Source organism: Thermobia domestica, chromosome 12, assembly GCF_964235325.1.
Source record: "Thermobia domestica chromosome 12, izTheDome1.hap1.1, whole genome shotgun sequence".
NCBI classification, from domain to species: domain Eukaryota; kingdom Metazoa; phylum Arthropoda; class Insecta; order Zygentoma; family Lepismatidae; genus Thermobia; species Thermobia domestica.
The window spans coordinates 11,265,718-11,284,856 of NC_137465.1; the positions used below are offsets into that span (position 1 = coordinate 11,265,718).

At 36.6% G+C, this 19,139-nt stretch overlaps 1 protein-coding gene across 6 annotated transcripts in view; it reads right to left on the reverse strand.

Annotated features, from left to right (window-relative positions):
• The window catches only part of Naxd (NAD(P)HX dehydratase), a 56,913-nt gene that overhangs the window by 12,053 nt on the left and 25,721 nt on the right, over positions 1-19,139 (reverse strand). Inside the window, exons 1-2 of one of the 6 annotated variants that reach the window (XM_081733459.1) lie at positions 8,703-8,799; positions 1,155-1,234 (exon numbers count right to left, since the gene is read on the reverse strand). The exons of 1 other annotated variant lie outside the window; for it this stretch is intronic. The gene's annotated coding sequence lies outside the window, so the exon portion shown is untranslated. Of the gene's footprint in view, positions 1-1,154; positions 1,235-8,454; positions 8,592-8,628; positions 8,647-8,702; positions 8,804-19,139 lie in introns of those variants that run through there. 4 more of the 6 variants (XM_081733462.1, XM_081733461.1, XM_081733460.1 and 1 more) reach the window with 4 other exon arrangements.

Here is a 19,139-nt window from a genome sequence, read left to right on the forward strand (position 1 = left end):
GATTTGGAGTTCAACGTCTCGCTCAGCACCGAGGTTGTATGAGACGCAAGCACATGGGAGACTTTAACGTGGGAGACGAAGAACATGACTACGGTTGCCAACTGGCCGGTATTTCACCGGCCTGGCCGGAAATATTACTGTTATTTTGATTAAGACCGGTGGCCAGTGCAAACTTCTTACCAGTCCCTGTATAACCGGTATTTTGAAATCTGAATCCAGAATAAAACATCGAATATCAAAATTCTTCAATGTTGCCTTTAGAAATACAATTTTCCGTTGTATTATACATTAAGGAATATTTTTTAATCTATGGCAGTTCTTTTTTTTTTTTTTTTCATTTATTTAACATACAAAATTTGATAACAATTAGATTTTGTGAAAGATTGTTTTTTGAACAACTGAGAATCGAGACTTAAGTGTATGTTTTGTCATAATTTTGCGGCATAAATATAGCGATAAATTTAAGTTGTACATCGATTGTCGGCAAATAATTCTTAAGCATTTCGTTAGTACAATGTTGCATTCTTTAGTTTCACAAACTTCCAACTTCCTTCCTTAGGACTTCCTAAAGCAATTTCCTGTCGTTGAAGTATAGGTTTAAAGAGTAAATTTCATTTTGTAAAATCAAAATTGTCACGTAAGGATTATGACTTTTGTTCATCTGTTTCGATAATTTTAAAGAAGCGACAGTTACTGGTAAATGCAAAAAAATAATCTTTACCGACTTTAGTTTCTCCTTTTTAGCACAATGTATCTATTAAGCTTACTAGTGACTGTATACTAAGGATATGCAGAATACAGGTGGTAATGCACTTTTGTCCACAATAGTACATTTCGTTCCCATGATGGGTCCGAACAGAGATGCTTCACACTTAGAGCTATATCATAGGGAATTTTGACATGGGTGCCGGTAATTCTATTTGGGCACTCTGCACATGAGCCTTCACCGAGAATATAACATAGGTTTCGTGCGTTACATACCCGCATGTTAGCCACATAGCCACGACAGAGCTACCCTAATTTTCAAACAATTTTTCGAAGCTACTGCACACTCATGAGATGAATTGTTTGAATTACACTTTATTACCGTTAAAGAGAAACTAACAATGTTTTGCATAGTTAAAATGTACTATTTTCACCTTAAAATTACTTGCCTTTTGTGAGGAAAGGAAGGGCCCAATCTTCCTTAACAGCTTTAGGTACTTATTATTTTACCAACAGGAATTAGGAATATCTACAATTAGAAACAAAACAGATCTCAATAAATACGAAAGATTTATACGTTTTCAGCTTTAAATATTTATTATACAGTGAAACAGACCTCTTATTAAGCGGAAATTTGTCTTAAAGGGAAATATTTCTCAGTCCCATGAAATTAGGGGTGAAACACACGTTATGTTCTCTTCATTAAACAGAAACTGTGTTACGCGGACACGGTACGTGACGTTTGCGCGCGGACGTTTGGGCCCCGCCGTTTGGGGACTGGACGTTTGGGCACAAAGCCATTTGGGCGCCAGACGTTTGGTCGCGAGTTAAATTAAAAAGTCATTGTGTTAGCCGCTGAGTACTAAGTTCGAATCAAGATATCACAAGGTGTCTACTGTAGTGGAAGTCTTGAATTGTACTAGATTTTGTTTTACATACTAGCTATACTGGAATTTCAAAATTCTAAAGACTGAATTAACAATTAAATTTTGTAAATTTAAGTTTCAACAAAAGTTAAGTGTGCTTTTTATTTGATAAGTTTTCAAGCCAAAGGTAAGTAGACCAGACCAGATATGATTGACTGCATTACATACATAGTGAGCCTATTCCATTAAAAAAAAAAAAAAAAAAACTTAAAGCAGGCCTTCTACTGTAGTTATACAGTAAGTGTGAATGTCAAACACATTTCTAGTGGCTAAATGACCAATATATGTATACTTAACTATTATTTTTCACTTGGAAATCGTTCTTTTTTTCCTTTCGACACTTGCTTTAATGCAGATTAAATACTTACAATGGGACGAAAAAAAAAGTGTGTTAAGTTTTGATTTTTATATTGGAACGTTAATAAAAAAAGTGATACCAGAAATACGGCATACTGCAGTTCCTAAACTCAATGTCTTAGACACCCTGTATTAACATCTTTCCCTCAACTCGATTAGGATTTAGGATTTTTAGATTTCTAGGCTCTCGGCACCTAAGGCCATTTAGCCCGTCACGTTTGAGGGAGCACACTATCCGAGGAAAGGGAAGGAAGGAAGGATTGGGAAAGGAAAGAAGCGGCCTGGGCCTATAAATTAGGTACCACCCCGGCATTTGCCTGGTGTGAATGAGGAAAACCCAAGAAAACCTCATTCAGGGTGGCTGGCCTGAAAGACCGTGTTACACTTTTTTGACCGAGTGCCCCCATCGGGAACCGAACCCGGGACCGCTCGCACCGAAGGCGAGAGCGTTAGCGACTACGCTACGCAGGGCCACTTCCCTCAACTCGAGTGCGCGGAAATCTTTTATTGGTAGTTCTTTATTGGACTTAAGGAAGAAAAGAGTTTGGCAAACGTAATACGAAAGAAAACAAATTTTAATATTCATAAGTATGTAATTATTAACTTTTTTAAAAAATACAAAAATTAAATCAATACATTTTAATTAACATTAAGAAAATTATTAACAGTTCGTCATTCCTTCATTTCCTAGTTTTCTTATATAATACAAAAATTAGATCAAAAGTACAAGAATCGTGAACAAGCGAAAAATCAATCCATGACGAGGTTATGAAATAAATGCCACAAACGCATTAAACTATTTAATTTAGATGAATAAATAAGATAGAGATAGAAAATATACAAATAAATGAAGTGAGATAAAGATAGAAGTGTAGGAAATGTATATATCTTGATTCGCGCTTAGTTTTCAGTGCCTAGCTTACTTTATATGTCGTAAATTGTGATTTTTACTATGTACCTCGCATCCAAACGTCTAGCGCCTAAACGACTTCGCGCCCAAACGTCCTGTCCCGACGTGGACAACAGAAAAATATAAGCCTTTTTAACAGAAAAATCCAAGTTTCTGAATGAAACGTTTAGACAGTTTCTAGATGTCCTATTAGAGAGGAGGGATATATAATACAATACAAAGTACGTTGTCAGCGATAAGAAAACCAAAAGAGATCCAATAGATATAAATGTCTTAATTGAGAACTATGTGGGAAGTCTGAAAGGAGAAAATATCGCATTGAGTTGGAAGAAAAGTGTAAGCTGAAAACTTATCAAGATACTGCCAAAAGTTTGAGGGAAACTGCAACAATTGGAATAACATCGATATGGTTATTGTGTTTTCTCAGGTTAAAGTAATGTGTATAGAATTCCCTTCTTGACTATTGAATAAAATAAAGTTAACGTGTATGTATTAAATCGTAGCACTAATAAATACTGTAAATTGAATAAGGCACATACAGCATCATATTTTATATCAGTGTGTCCAATATATGGATGTATGTGTTCCTTCCTTAAGTATGGATTTACATTTGTTAACCGGAAACTCATCTTCAACAGAAATTTTTGCAGGTCTCCTTCGATTCCGCTAAAGACAAATTTTACTGTACTAACATTAAAGCGCTGAAATCATTTTCATATTGTAGGCGTGCAACCAGAAACTTTTGATGGGGGGTGGAGTCCAATACCATAAGGCACCGGAAAAGACAATAACTGTTAAGTACTGCCATCTATATTCTCAAAAAAATACAGAGAAAATTAGAAAAATGAAATTAAATGAAATCTTTGAGTTTTACGTCCCATGCTTATGCCGGTTAGGCTAAAGGAGACGGTGATGATGAGAAATGAATGAAATGGTGGAATGAAGAAAGTGAGAGGAAACGGGAGAACCCCGAGAAAACCCACGAATACGTGTTTGTCCACCACAAAGTCCACACGGCGCGAGCTGGGATCGAACCAGGGACCCCAAGCACCGGAGGTGAACGCTCTACCACTGAGCCACCGCGCCCCCCAGAGAAAATTAGATTATATTTATAAGAAAAGAAAGAGTACAGCTGCAGTGTAAGATCAAAATCTTTAGGCTACACCATTCATTTCTCTGCCAAACAAGTATAGTTGCATTACGAAAGTGTACAAATGTATGTCGAGATACGAAGTTAGTAAGGATGTACGGACCCGGTGGAGCCCCCAGCGTAAGTATGCCCCTCTTATATTGGAACAATTTAGTTGGTTTCCCTAGGCCTACTCAAAAGGGGAAAAAAATACAAGTATGCACGGTAATCTTCTCGCAATAATAATACTAATAACCAAAACAATAATAAACTCCGTCTGAATAAAAAATACAGCCCAGAGAAATTTATGAGCCTATCACCTTAATCAGAAAATAAATGAAATTATTGATATAACAGTAGCATAAGCTTTAAGAACCCATATACAAACTCCTACCGTACATGCTTCAAACTAAAATATAACAAAGCTCATCAATATTTTTTATGCATACGTTTAATCCATACACAGATGACGGACGTTGTTTCAGGCATAAACAGCCCGATCTTCGGCCCAGTCGCACAATTCACTGCAATTTCACGTATACTAAAGTTGGTAGTTGCTTAGAACTTTCGTAAAAATTTATGTATTGTTGCAGTAGTTCCGGAAATCTTTAGGAGCTGTTTTCGGAACTATTAAGTTCGGATTCGCAAAATAATTAGTAATTCATATCAACAGCATGTTGTTTACAAGTAAAACAAAAACGCAAATATTTGTAGGAAATAATAGCGCTATTCTCAATTAAGTTATGATTGGATTGGACTCACTTGTGACTAAAAATAAAATAAAATACGAGGGAGGATCATATAAAAGGCCAATATTTCTGGAGTTTCGTCTGTTATAGAGGAATGAGGAATGTCCGGTAATTTTAATACATGTAGTCGGCAACTGTCCAGAGTTTCAGCCACCCGCCACCTATGGCGCTAGTTGTAGATAAACACAATTGGCGATTTGTTTAAAAAACTGGTCTCGCGAAGAAATCCCCTCAGTTATTCGATTTCTGTGGGCGAAACATCTAACCGCGGCTGAAATTCACCGGCGGCTAGTAGAGGTTTACGGAGAGACCGTAACGTCTCGTCAGTGTTGAGGAAACGTTAGCACTTGTCACCGAGGGCGTCACCTTACTTCACGACAACGCGCGCCCACATACAGCCCAGACCAGCATGCTGTTGAAACAGCTGCACTGGGACATCATCGACCACCTACCCTACAGCCCGGACCTCACTCCAAGCAACTTTCACCTCTTGCCGCACTTAAAGAAACACCTAGGAGGCTGTCGCTTCGGTTCACACGAGGAGGTGAAACATTTCGTGACAACGTGGCTAAATGCGCAAGGAGAGGATTTTTAACCAGGAGGGAACCTTCGAATTCATCCCACGATGCAACAAGTGCTTCAGCCGATATAGGCATTATGCCGAAAAGCAACCTAATATATATACTATCTGTTGGCTTTGGTTGTATGAAATATGTACACATTTCACTGTTGGCTTTCAAACCTTATATTCTGATCATCCTTCGTATTGTTTTAACGTTCCACGAGCATGCCCGTTGGCTAAAGACGAGTGATTAATGAACATGTATGATTAGGAAAGAATTGGTGGAATGAGAGTGTGGAAAGAAACGGGAAAAAACCGCAAAACCCCACAAACACGATTAGTCCACTCTTTACACACATGACCAGGGATCGAAATAAAACATCACAATAGATTCCCTTTCCGTGCAGGATTCCAAGTTCAACTTCCTACACAAATGCTTTTTCAAAGTGAAATGAAATAAAATCTTTCAGTATAACGTCCAACGATTATGCTCTTTAGGCTAAGGGAGACGAAGATTAAGGTTGGTGTAAGGGGACAAGTTTTGCCAATAGATGTCACTACAGTCTTCGTATCTCTCTCATGTATTTTTTACCTTTCACGAAAATTTACAATTTATCTTACAAATTTCAAACTAGAGACTTCAAACTTTTGGAGAAGGAACATCATAACCTATCGAAGGCAACAATCCGTGCCGATTTCTTATTTTCAATTTTCTTCATTGTTGAAAGAGTTATAGTGTTAAAGGTTTGGATATCCCTTTCAATAAACAAGCCATTTCAACAATGAAAAAAATTTTAAATAAAAAATCGGCACGAATTGTTGCCTTCGATAGGTTAAGAAATTCGTTCTCTAAAAAGTTGAGATCTCTTTGAAATTTGTAAGTGAAATCTTGAATTTTCGTGAAAGGTAAAAAATACATGAGAGAGATACGAAGACTGTAGTGACATCTATCGGTAAAACTTGGAACCTTTAAACTAACCTTAAGGCAAGTGAATAATGATGGAAAAAATGGTGGGAGGAAAGAGGAATATCCCGAGAAAACAAACGAATACCATGTTGCCCACCACGAACTTACTTTTCCGGAAATCGAACCAGGGACCCCATGTACCAGAGGTAAACACTCTATCACTGAACCACCGTGCCCCCAAATGCTTGCTTCAGATCTAATAAAATCTAATAACACTTCGGAAGGCATGTAAAGCAGTAACATTTTACAAAGCTTCGATGCTAAAATGGGGATAAAACTGGAACCAATGAATCCTAGCCTTACACTACAAATAAGCTCTAAATTACTCAACTCTAAACCGTTTAACTGTGAAAAAGTGGAACAAATTACGGCAGTTATTCTAAAGACGATTATCCAGGTAGCTGAAGGTGTAATTTCGTCCGAAGATGAATTTTCCACGATGAAACCTTCCCGATTATGTGCATAAATATAATATAACAACGTGTATTTAATGCTATCTAATCTTTTTGGAAGGGGTAGGCAAAAATTTGTAAAATCTCGACGGAATATATTATCTCATTTCGCAACTAGATTGTGTACGTAATCAAAATATAGCGGATCTTACCTCTCACGTGTATAAGGTATAAATTCGAAATGCAAACTGTGCTCCTTACCATGCAGTAGGTCCTACTCCATAAGGAAAACATCATGAACTAAAGGGTTACGCGAAGGCAGTGTAGAAAGTTATCATGGAAGTGTCTTAGAGCTGTGCCACGCGCAAGGTATGTGTTTAATGGTATATGAAGTATTTCTTTACAACCCTTTTTATGCGTATCTACTTTTATCTACTTTTCACCTTTTAATCAAGAGATCCCGTGTTCAATTCTCGGTCGAACCACAACCCTTCTTTCAAGTGTAAACCAAGTAGCAGTTAAGGTGTCCCTTTAACCGAAAATATTATCCTTGATAACCTCGGTATTTCATAAGAATGTTAAGCCTAAACATACGAAACGAAACCAAATTATGTTTCTGCTTGTCTAAATGACTGTTGTTTTATAAAGAAGCCAAGATTGCTTAAATATATTTCAGAAATTGGCAAAATTTATCAACTGCCTACGTATCTTCCAACATTAGCTTGGTTTTAATTTTATTGCGTAATATCTATATACTAAATTTGTAATTTAGTACCTCAGTTTTAGCGTACTGATTATGATATGTTGCCCTTAAAATTTTACATCAAAATACATCTAAAGTAATAACAGGATTTTCCCAATGGCTAATGCAGAAGTTTCCCAATTTATATATAAAATTCTGTATAATGTTTTTACTTGTGTAACTGTTTATCATTTTGTCCTTCTGAAATGACTCTTGACAATTATATTAACAAGTAGGCCTAGGTAAATATCAGTGCAACGTATTTTTATCAGGAGTGCTTCGTGAGGGAGTCGGCAGACTCATCGCATTTGTCACCAATTAGTCCCGGCTTCGTGTCTAAATGGACAATTTCTCATGGACGTAAGCCGAGAAGTGATCTGGATTCCGCTTTAAGTTTATATGACCCTTCCAGTATAACCATATTGTTGCATAACACCAAGGCGAACCAAACTTATTTCTGTTCATACGTAATATAAATACATACAGCAAATTATTTAAACCAAAAAACAATGGTTTAAACCCAAAAAAACGGGTTATTCGTTTTTTTTCAATAAAAACCATGGTTTATGTCATATTTCCACACGCTGTATTTATGCTCAGCCCCCCTACAGTCAACCTGCACCGCCAAAGAGTTCTAAAACACAGGTCCCCCTTCTCATTTAGCTATAATAAAGACAGAAAGCAGCTGCCTTGCGAGGCTCTAACCCGCCTTCACTCGATAACGCTCGCTCGGCATTACTAGGTGAGTTAAAAATTTATACATGAAGGAAACAACCTAACTACTAATCTGTACAGGGGGACCTGTGTTTTAGAACCTTCCCACCTGCACCCATTAATGCAACTCCTCCCTTGAGAAAAAGATCAGTCAGTAACGATGATCTCTTGCTAAAAGAAGTCAAATATTTCTTGAATGTAAGTATGCCCCCTAAAATTGGGTAGTACGATATATATTTATCAATAGTACCTATAAATCTACAGCTATAGCTAATAAAGAATCATAATCAAAACCAAGTACACTCTCAATGCGATATTTCACTCATCATCGAGAATCCATAGCATCTTGAATAAAATTAACTCTTGTATTACATTGCATTTATCGAAGGAACAAGTAATTTTTTTTATAAAATACCACTGTCATCAATGATGACATCAACGAAACAATAAATATATATGTAAGAAATATAATCACGTCGCATCATTAGATATTTCCATCTACAATCACAAAGAAATTCAATTTCTGACGAATAAAACCCAAAAACTTACACTCCAATCCAACTTGTACAGAAGTCTAACACACCAGCGCAGAACTTACTTCAATTATTGAAATATTTGACTGAACACTAGTGACATCTACTTTGTTTACATCCACCTAGAGCACGGAGATTCGTAAGTTCACAGCAAATAATCCTATCCCATTATGAAACATTAAGCATACAACTGATCTTGTATGTTGAAAATTTAAAGAAACAAGAAACGCTTTATAAAACTCGCTATTATTATTGAAAAGAAACGTTCCTTTTTTATAAATTATCAGAAGATTGAAAATAAATTTGAGCTTGCATTTGAAAATAAATGTTTTTTTTGTTTTTTTTTTTGCCCGCACTCGTTCACCCAAAAATAAAACATAATTCTCATAAAGGCAACTTTTACTACAGAAATAGTTCATTAAGTACCAAATAATGTCAGAACACTATTCGGATCTCCATATCTGATGGTCTGTATTCGAACCTCAAATGTATCAAGAGTATAGTGTCACAGTGGTTTCATATGAAATCGTCATATTAGGAAGTTGTTCCATTGTCTTTATTATTATTATTATCAGTGGCGTATTTAGGGCTTTGTTTCGGGAGGACTATGTACAACACGTGAATAAGTACTTATATTTTTCCTTTGGGTGCCGACAAATTTTAATTATATTGTTCATGTAACAAATTTACTTCTGGGGGCTTGAGGCCAATAGCCACCCCTAAATATGCCACTTATTATTATTATTATTATTATTATTATTATTATTATTATTATTATTATTATTATTATTATTATTATTGATCACATACCTTTAGTGGCGGATTAACGCGCACAGGCACAGTAGGCACGTTCCTAGGGCGCCAGCGCTGAAGTGGCGGCCAAAAAATATATTTAAAAAATCATGTTATCGAGAAATCAGTCTTTGTTCACAAAAATCACTTAATAGGCTTATTTTATAATTTTAGAATAAAGCACTAATTTAATGTTGCACTTGCACTTTATTTTCTAAAAGTGCTGCGCAGTTTTGGTGGCAATAAGGCATCGATTTCATTTGCTGAAGCGCCCACCTGTGTACGCACATCGTTTTCACTTCAATTCTGTTCTCTAGCAGATTAAAAAAACGACATAGGGCACTATTGACTTAGATTTTTTAAGTGATTGTAGAAGGAACACTGCACTGCAATGGTTGTTTCAAGTACACCCGCATAACAAAGAACGAGACAGTTTATCAACCCCAGTGGTGCCAACCCGTGGGAAAAATCCCATATTGTGGGATTTTTTTACAATAATTTCTCAAAATGGGATAAAGGAAACTTTTGTAAAGATTGGCAAGATTTATGGGATTTTTCATATAGGCCTATCTATTCCATTGACGTCAACAAAATTGTCTATGGGCGAATAGATAGATGAGTCTTCAATAAACGTAAAATTAAGATGGATCACTACCCGGAAGTCAGTACATATTTTAGCTCATTTCCTTAACTTCTGCGCAATGAAACGTTAAATATTATAAATATTATTCTGTAAGATAAAGTTATGTTTTAGCTACAACACAAGACACTGATTCATTTGGTTGCGTCTTCTGATATCGAAAAAGGTAACAAACAAAATAAAATATTAGATTCGTTTTACAATGAGTACATAAGATGGCACTTGCTGTTAGATCTTACTAGAAGAGCTCATTTTTATGAAATGTTTATTTGTATATGTAAAATATGTTAAAGTAACGGTCTTATTACGAAATAGATATATTGTTTGACCGTGTTTCGTGTCATGTTTCACATTTTACTTAAATATTAATTCACATTTAAGGAAATGGTTTTTGAGAAGAAACTTGCGCAGAACGCCATAATGTGTTGTTGCCAAATTTGTACGTTTGCTATGATAGTCACAATAAGAAAATCCCTGGATTCTAACGTTGCAATTTGAGAAGATAACTTAGCTGTGAATTCCGGTAAGGGTCGAAAATTAATATCTCCAGTAAATATCCAATCAGATAATATCTTCTATAAGAACTATTGCCTCAAAGTTTCAAAATTTAACTGAAAATCACAAAAAATACCAAAGTTGTTAATTGACTTTACTCATGTTAAAGTAAACATATTTTTGATTAAATACATTCAAGTATAAAAATGCCAGTTATATGCCTTTGGGGGAATATGGGTGCCTCCTTTGGAGCCGGAAAAAGGGCAAATTCAGTATATAGTTAAGCGGTTGTGCAGCTCCTCGCTCACCTGGCCATATAGCCCGGCCAAGCGACCAAGAGCCCTCCACGTGGAGAAAGGTGCACCTAAGGCTCATCCGCCAGCCCTAACCAACCAACCAACCATATATAGGGGCGAATGAACTAATTTGATCATCACTGTCAGGAATCATTGTCACAAATTGGGACTTTGACTTAAATTTATACACAGGTTGTCTAGAAAGTAAGGTTGACCTGATCATCCCGTCTCTAGCATCACTGCCACATACTCGGGAGGCTGCTTCAGTGACTAATTTCGTTATCCGATCTACTGCCACCGTGTTGCACGGAAAGACAGTGAAGGACCATTCTGGCACAGTGTTGTTAGGAACTGAAAGTTTGTCCATAAGCTGTTTGTTTGATACCGTCCTTAGAACTGTTGGTACAGTTATTGAAACATCAGTGCTTTCCCAAAAGATCATTTCAGTGTAATCTTTCGCCTCAAAATTCAGTCTGGGAATGATATTATATCTAATGGAGTTATGAAGATTCCCTGCTTCGTGTTCTCGAGCACTAAGAATCTTATGTAATGCATCTTGTCGGACAGTAAGTCGACCATTAGTCATCATGGCGAGAAGAACATTTTCTGGGGGTGCAATAATGTATTCGTCTGAATGGATGAACGAATTACAGCCTGGTATTCATTTGGTAAGTATCTAGACCTATCAATGGTCTCAAAGACGTGACGAGGACCATTAGCAATGGAAGACTGTGTTCTGACACGGTATTGCATAACCACATAGACCGTAAATATGAATGTCACAAATTATTTTAATTTCTTGGAAAGTTTCTTTTTACAATATACAATGTTAAAATTCTGTTTGCAGTAGTCTACAAGCGAGCTTTGTTTAGTTTGCCAAGGATCATATAACCAAGCTCTTCTGGGCTTGTTCCGGAGTCAATAGCTTGAGATATCTGGAACAAATATCTCAGGTTGATCTTGAAGCTTTGCTGGCGTCTACTATTAATCCAATGTTCTCGGGATTGCTGCCAGAGTGAGTGTTGCTATGCTGAGCTTTCGTTACCATACAGCGGCAACATCTTCAGAGACATATCTCTGAAGATGTTGCCGCTGTATGGTAACGAAAGCTCAGCATAGCAACACTCACTCTGGCAGCAATCCCGAGAACATTGGATTAAATGTATCTCAGGTCTTTACTGAGTTTTCTGAGCTCTTCTGGACTATGATGAGGTAAGTCGAATTGCATTGGTTTGAATGACATCACTGGAAGCTTTTCACAGTCAGATACTTTTGAGCCTATGGGACCTGTGTAAGAATAGAACTTGAATAAGCGCCTTCAATATGCGTGAAGAGAGCTCGGAACGGCAGTTCATTAAAATGCAAGAGACAAATAGCCCATTGCATAGGTTATCCTGTTAGTTCCTCTAATTTTCGAAGAATACCTTCCTTCCAACCAGTATTAGTGTTTGTTGCATCACACCCAAGAACCTCAACTTCATCAAAGCCAACTTTGAGTTGGTTCATAATTACTCGAAAATAGCCAGGGTCTCATCATGTGCAGAGCCAGAGGATGGTGTCACGTGACCAACATATTGAGAGTTAGGTTCAGCTGTAGAGTGATTATTATAAACCGTATAATAATGATTCTACGGGTTCAGCCACAAGTGATAAGTGCTTTTCTCTAACGATGCCTGTGTGTACTTTAGGGTCATCCCTTCGACCATCAAAGTATAGGCTTTTAATGCGATCATTTCTAGAGCTTTCTTTTAAATTTAGAGCAACTTTAAGTTTCGAACGCCTCCTGTCCACAATTAAAGCAGATGTTATGTCGCTAGATTGTTGAGAAGTTATAATTCCAGCCTTTAAAGCTGCCTGAAGCACAGTTGATGTTCTATGTGCCCTGCTCTCTCACTTACATTGTATCTCTGAGCAATCATAACAGTTTCAGTCAAATCTACCAGGGTCGTTCCGAATGCCTACTTTTTTAATGGAAACTAATGGAGATACATAAATAACAATAGCACAGCTAAACAGAGCAATAATTCAGCAACAGACTCATTTTCCCACGTGGTTCCCACCATTCAGAGCTTGCATGCCACTGCTTGCAAAAATCGGCATTCCATGCACTATTTTTTTGCATTCTAGCTCGTAGTGATGACACCACGTCTCATCTCCAGTGATGCTATCCAGAAAATTGTCACATTCAGATTCGTATTGGTCCAGCAGGTCCCGAAGGAAAATGCAAGCTGTAGAAATAGCTGTAGAAACGTTTAATTGTACTTAATTTGTCCCCTTTTCCGGCCCCAGAGGAGGCACCCTTATCCCACCGCAGAGGCATATAACTGGTATTTTGAGACTTGAATGCCAGTTTTCATAGCACCTGGCACGTATAAACCCAAAAATATGTTTACTTCAACATAACTTAAAATAATGAACAATTTTGGTATTTTTTGTAATTTTCAGTTAAATTTTGAAACTTCGAGACAATAGTGCTCACAGAAAATATTATCCGAATTGAAAAATATATATATATATATATTTATACCTGTAATGTCCATGTGGGTGGGCTATTTTCGCCAGATATTGCATTTCGTTCCGGAAAATGTGGCAAAACGACCCATCCTAGTGACCCACTCCGATCCAAAACCCACAATGACCCACTCTGACCACCAGCTACTAACTCCCATCGTCATTAACTCTCTCCCATGATCCTCGTCCCCCTTTCCACTGACTAAAGTGTTTACACTTGTAATAAAACAAGGCTGTAAAATTATCACTAATCGGAGTTTGAATTTCTACGGTCAATCTCCCAAGCATCGTTCTGTTACAATACCAGTGCATCTGACCTTTACGATATAAAATGTTAAAGTGTTTGCCATGGGTCACATTACTATGAATTTCAATTTAATTATCATGTATAATTATTTCGTTGTTGAATTACAAATACTTTTCAGTGGAAAATAGAATAAAATTTGAAAGTCTCAAATCAAGGTAAAGTAGGCCACCGTAAAGGGGGGGGGGGGAACAGTGTAACATTCGACTGTCTCTCGAAAGACAAGTAGTGAGTCCTATTGCATCTAAAAGTCCTGAAGTTCTTTTTTCACTTAGATATACTTATCTCAGGTAAGTAAATAGAAACAAATGAAAAAGGGAGAAAAATGTAGGCCTTAAAAGAAAATCGTCGAGAAATTCCCCAGTGTTCAGAAGATGCTGTCTACAATACACTGAGCAAAGTGGGTTAGTAGTCGTAGTGGGTCACAATGAGTCACGTCCTGTTGACCCACGACCCACTGACTCACTCACACCGATTCTTCCACGGGCCTGATCAGCGGCGGATACAGGACGGACTTTTGGGGAGCGGTGGGTTGTAATACTGCTACTTAGAGATACTTTTAAGAGCTCCAAACTTTGGGATGAGTTTTATTTATATATAAAATTAAAAAAGGTTCCTCTTCTTGGGGAAGGGGCAATTGCCCCCCTCTGGATGCGCCACTGGGCCTGATAAAATTCAAATATTATATCATATCTGAAGTTAAGGAAATGGCTAAAATAAATAAAGAGACCAACGCTTTCTCCCTTATCCGTCTCAATATCAATGAAATAAATAAATACTAAAGAGAAACGTCTTTGACGTTGTCCCTGTCGGTTCACGAACCGACTGTCATATCCTTCCGTCCCTAAACTTGGGCTCAAGTATAATTGGGTCGTAAATCAGCTTAGCGATTCCTAAAACTATGGATTCAACACAAATATCAGTCCTTTTTATATGTAGGCCTACAACTCTGTTAAACCGAAAAGCAGTAGAAATCTACTAGCTCTTCTTGTTTCAATATTAATTGATAAAATATCATAGCGTGAGTAGCTCTTCTTGTTTCAATATTAATTGATAAAATATCATAGCGTGAGTAAATCTTTAAAATACCAAACCAAAACAAACAACTTGGCGTAACAGTCATTTGTGGGTCTGAACTTCAACGCCATCTGTTAGCAACTGGCTGAAATACGTCCAGTCTTGCTACTAACAAGGGCGTTTCAGGAGCGTTCTAAACCTATGGCCGTCAGGTTTTTTTTTATTGAAGTGACTCCCCAGTTTGCCTCTCGACGCTAGGTGGACACTGTAAATTGAAGAAAAAAATTGCCCGAGAAAAAAATTACATGGCGTCCCTTAAATCTTAAATATAGTAATAAAACTCAGTTGTCATGTGAAAACTGAAGTTTTTGTGTAGGGAATGGCAAGTGAGGGGAAATGTATTGTTGAGAAAAGACTGGGAGCGGCGTGGAACTTAAATGTCTGCACTCTCCTCTCAAATATAGTACATCATACCTCTTGTGTGAGGGAGTTATATGCTCGGAGAATTGTTGATGGGCAGACGGTGGCAGGGAAAGTTTCATTATTGGGTTGTTGAATAAATAAATAAATAAATAAATAAATCAAACTTCAATTTTACATTGTGTACACCGACAAACTAAACACCTTATATAGTGTACTCTATGACAATGCAATTCGTTATTTTGCTTAAGGAAATTGTTATTCTTTATGTACTCGTACTGTGCATGTAACTAACAGACTGTATGATTTATTGTTTATCTTTTGCTAACGCTAAGACACACACTCCTTTAAACACATATAGTTAGTTTCTTCAAGCAAAGTGCAATTCTTACATAAAGAATCCCGCTTTCTACGTGCGGTGGCTCGTGCCATAAATAAGTCATCGGCCGAGGGATCTTGCAGAAAACACTCCCGATAACTAAATGACCAACCAGAATTCTTATTTCAAACTATTGACATTCAATTGTCAACTCCACGTGGAGTCATGGTTGCCACAACTGGCCTCTGCTCCGTATTAAGCATAGTATTGGTAATGGGAATAAACAACAGACAAAGTAGTGTGAAGATATTGCAACCCTGCCAATACGGTCAAAAGAGGGAGGTACAGATACTGTTGTAAAATTCAGCATACAAACTTTAAAGAAATGCACTTCTGTTGCGTGAACACACTATACCACTAGTAATTTCTCTTTGCTTGAAAGACTTTGAGTAAACCACACGAAAACTTCTAATGCATATTTCCGAGGAGTTAAAAAAAAAACGTACTGTCAAAGGTTTTCTACAACTATTCTATTCGAAGCTTAAAAAAAAAATCAATATTTTATACTGTACGATTTTTCTAAAATTACTCCAAATCACTGACAAAGGCACTGCCACTTTATATCTTTTGTTTGTTTGTTACAGTTTACAGTGAACCCGGGATCACGTGCTCCGAAGGCATATATGGTAGCCGCTAGAGGTAGGGCTTCCTCGGTCTTAAATTACAATAAATATATCTTTAAACAAAAGAAACTAGGGTTCATACTACAGTGACAATGAACAGCAACACTCAATCGTGATTTCAATATGAAGCAGCGTTGCCAGACTGACAGCTCGGAATTATTCCAAAACCTGATCGAAATTATGCTAGATTCGGTCAAATTATGCTAGATCCTCATAATTACTATTTCAGGAGTTTTAAAAGAAAAAAGAACGAAGTTGAGATACGATAACGTAACTTAAAATACGCAGAGCGCAAGAATGCGTGGATAGAACTCAATACTTCACGCACCAAAGCTTTAACTCAACTAAACTAGTGCAGTCGTTGCCAGACTCAATGGCGTATATATCGTATAAATGAATGCAAAGTATTTGTTTACATATTTTGAAAGAAAATTACCTAGCAGCATAAGCGGAGTTGGGAATTGTCTGCTGGGGGGGGGGGGCAATTTTTGGTCGGTCTCTGACCTTTCATTTCAGGAATAAAGATGGTCATGAAGTCAGAAATAAAGATGGTGAAATTGTCAAAGTTGGCGGGATAGTGGCCCCCATAGCTCCGACCATGCCTCGCAGTTAAAGAATTAGAAAACCGTGGGTGGAGCCACAAAAAAAAAAAAAAAAAAAAAAAAAAAAAAAAAAAGCCCAAAGCCGTTTTTAACTTACTTCGGAAAATAAGACTGCCTGTATGGTTTACCGACTATATGAATCGATGAAAGAGGATACATTTCTGCCGTTCTTTTTCTTCCCATGACGAACTTGTTTCTCATCTTCAGGTTTTACGGCTTTTTGATAAACTTGCTGAAATTATGCTAGATTTGGGTAGGATGCCAAAAGCAAGATGCTAGATCCTAAAGAAATGCAAATTATGCTAGATCTGGCAACGCTGATATGAAGCTTATTCTGTAACTTAATTTCAAACTACTTACAGAACTATGAAATGACAGCATGTCTCTGTCAGTGATTCAGAGTAAAATCGTACAAAATACTCATTGAAATTCTTTGCATTGTTGCGCTCTATTGACCAAAATTTCCACACAACGGTTATGGAAAATAGGATACTTCTTCGTACAGCGAGGAATTAAAAAAAATTAGATAAAATAAATAAAAGTAAAAAAAAATAAAAATAAAATAAAAAATGAATAATAAAATAGGCGCCTACAAACATTAATACTTTGTTATTTTTATTTCGTTAGATACTGCATATATTTACATAATAATACTAGCAGTTTAATTAGTAATACTGATTATAAACGTTAGAAGTAACGGTGCTTGTAACATAGAGAATTCTTCAGTTTAAAATTTGTATCTCCAGTTGCAAAATTCTACCGGTCTCTGGACTTGCCTTCAGTTCAATTTTGCAAGTCCAGTGAAGTTTTGGCAGGCATAATCCTGTTCTTGCTTTTTTTTTTTTTTTTTTTTTTTTTTTTTTTTTGAAGTACGTTCATACTTTCTCTGTAGGGAATAGCTGTCGTATGTTAATTTAAAAGTTTTATTTCATTTTTAATTGTGACTCCTGTAAATATTCCTACCTCAATACACACTAAAGATGCTGGGATAGTACCTTTAACCCTTTTGGGACTGGGTCATTTTTTCTTTTAGCGCTTTCGTAGACTTTTAGTTAATGATTTACTGCTCAAAACTATTTACCCGATTGCTTTTTTAGAAGGAAGATGTGGAATTTTATGGTGTAAATTTGATTGCAGTGTTACCAACAAGAGGGAAATTATGGTGGGAAATGTAGGGGTAAAAATTCACAAAATATTCTCTAGCCGAATTTTAACTTTTTGGAACAGGCACTACTATTGTCACATAGGTTCAAGTCACGCAAAAAATATCTGGTTGTCGACAACGCACAGTGAAAACCTGAAGTCGTTGGCTTCCATACAAAGACAGAAAGAAAAAAATTTCTTTCAACATACACACAAAATTTTGACACTTTTTCCATCAGCATCAACAGTTATACAGGATCAGCAGCTTTACTAATGATCCTATTGAAACTTTTTATGATGCACTGTGCAGGCCAAAGACGAGATTTTCAGATCCTGGTACGTTTGTTCCAATGTAGCCAACAAGAGAGAAATTATAGAGGGAAAATGGTAAATCTTCCAAAATTTTCATCTAAAACCGGGAATTAAAATTTTTGTGGGTGGAAACACTGCTAGCAGACACAAAAACTATCTTAAAATAAACTTTGATATCCCACTAATATATCCTACAAGTATCATCGCGGTATCTAACAAACTAAGCATGAAATTTAAAAAATATCTCATTCTACCTTAAAAAAATCACAATTATCTTAAGAGAACAAGGTCTACTGTAAACCTCAATTGTACTTACCCTAATTATCCAAGTGAAATTTTCTATGGTGCGTTGTGTAGGCCAAAGATGAGGCTTTCATATGCTTGACGATCTGTACTTCCTTTTATTCAGTAAGAGCTGATGTTAGACTGGCGTAAGTAGACTAAAGTTCGTACCTATAGATACTGATTTATAAATATAAATTTCTAATTTTTCTACCCCAAAATAGGGAAATTTTAATTTACCTAGTTGGTAACACTGCGAGATGGTCCAATTGATCTCAACAATTTGGTATCCATACGAGGTATGTATCTGACAAATCTTAAATAGATATCTCTAAAACGAAGGAAGCTATAGGGAAGAATGAAAAAAGAAAAGTGGGAATTCGAAAATTCTCGATTTTGGAGGGGCTTGAATATGAGAAGGAAATACAACACCCAGAAAAAATATCATCAGGATAAACTACAACCCAATCATATTTGGATAGAAAGCAGAAGATTAAGTAAGTGTCTCACCCGTATGTGACAGTTTGACCACCCTTTCCTGAAAGGGTTAAAACAAAAATATAGAAATTAATGTGTTAAGTGATAATATAAAATTTTTCCCATTCATTTTCGTTTTTGGATGATTACTAAATTTGAT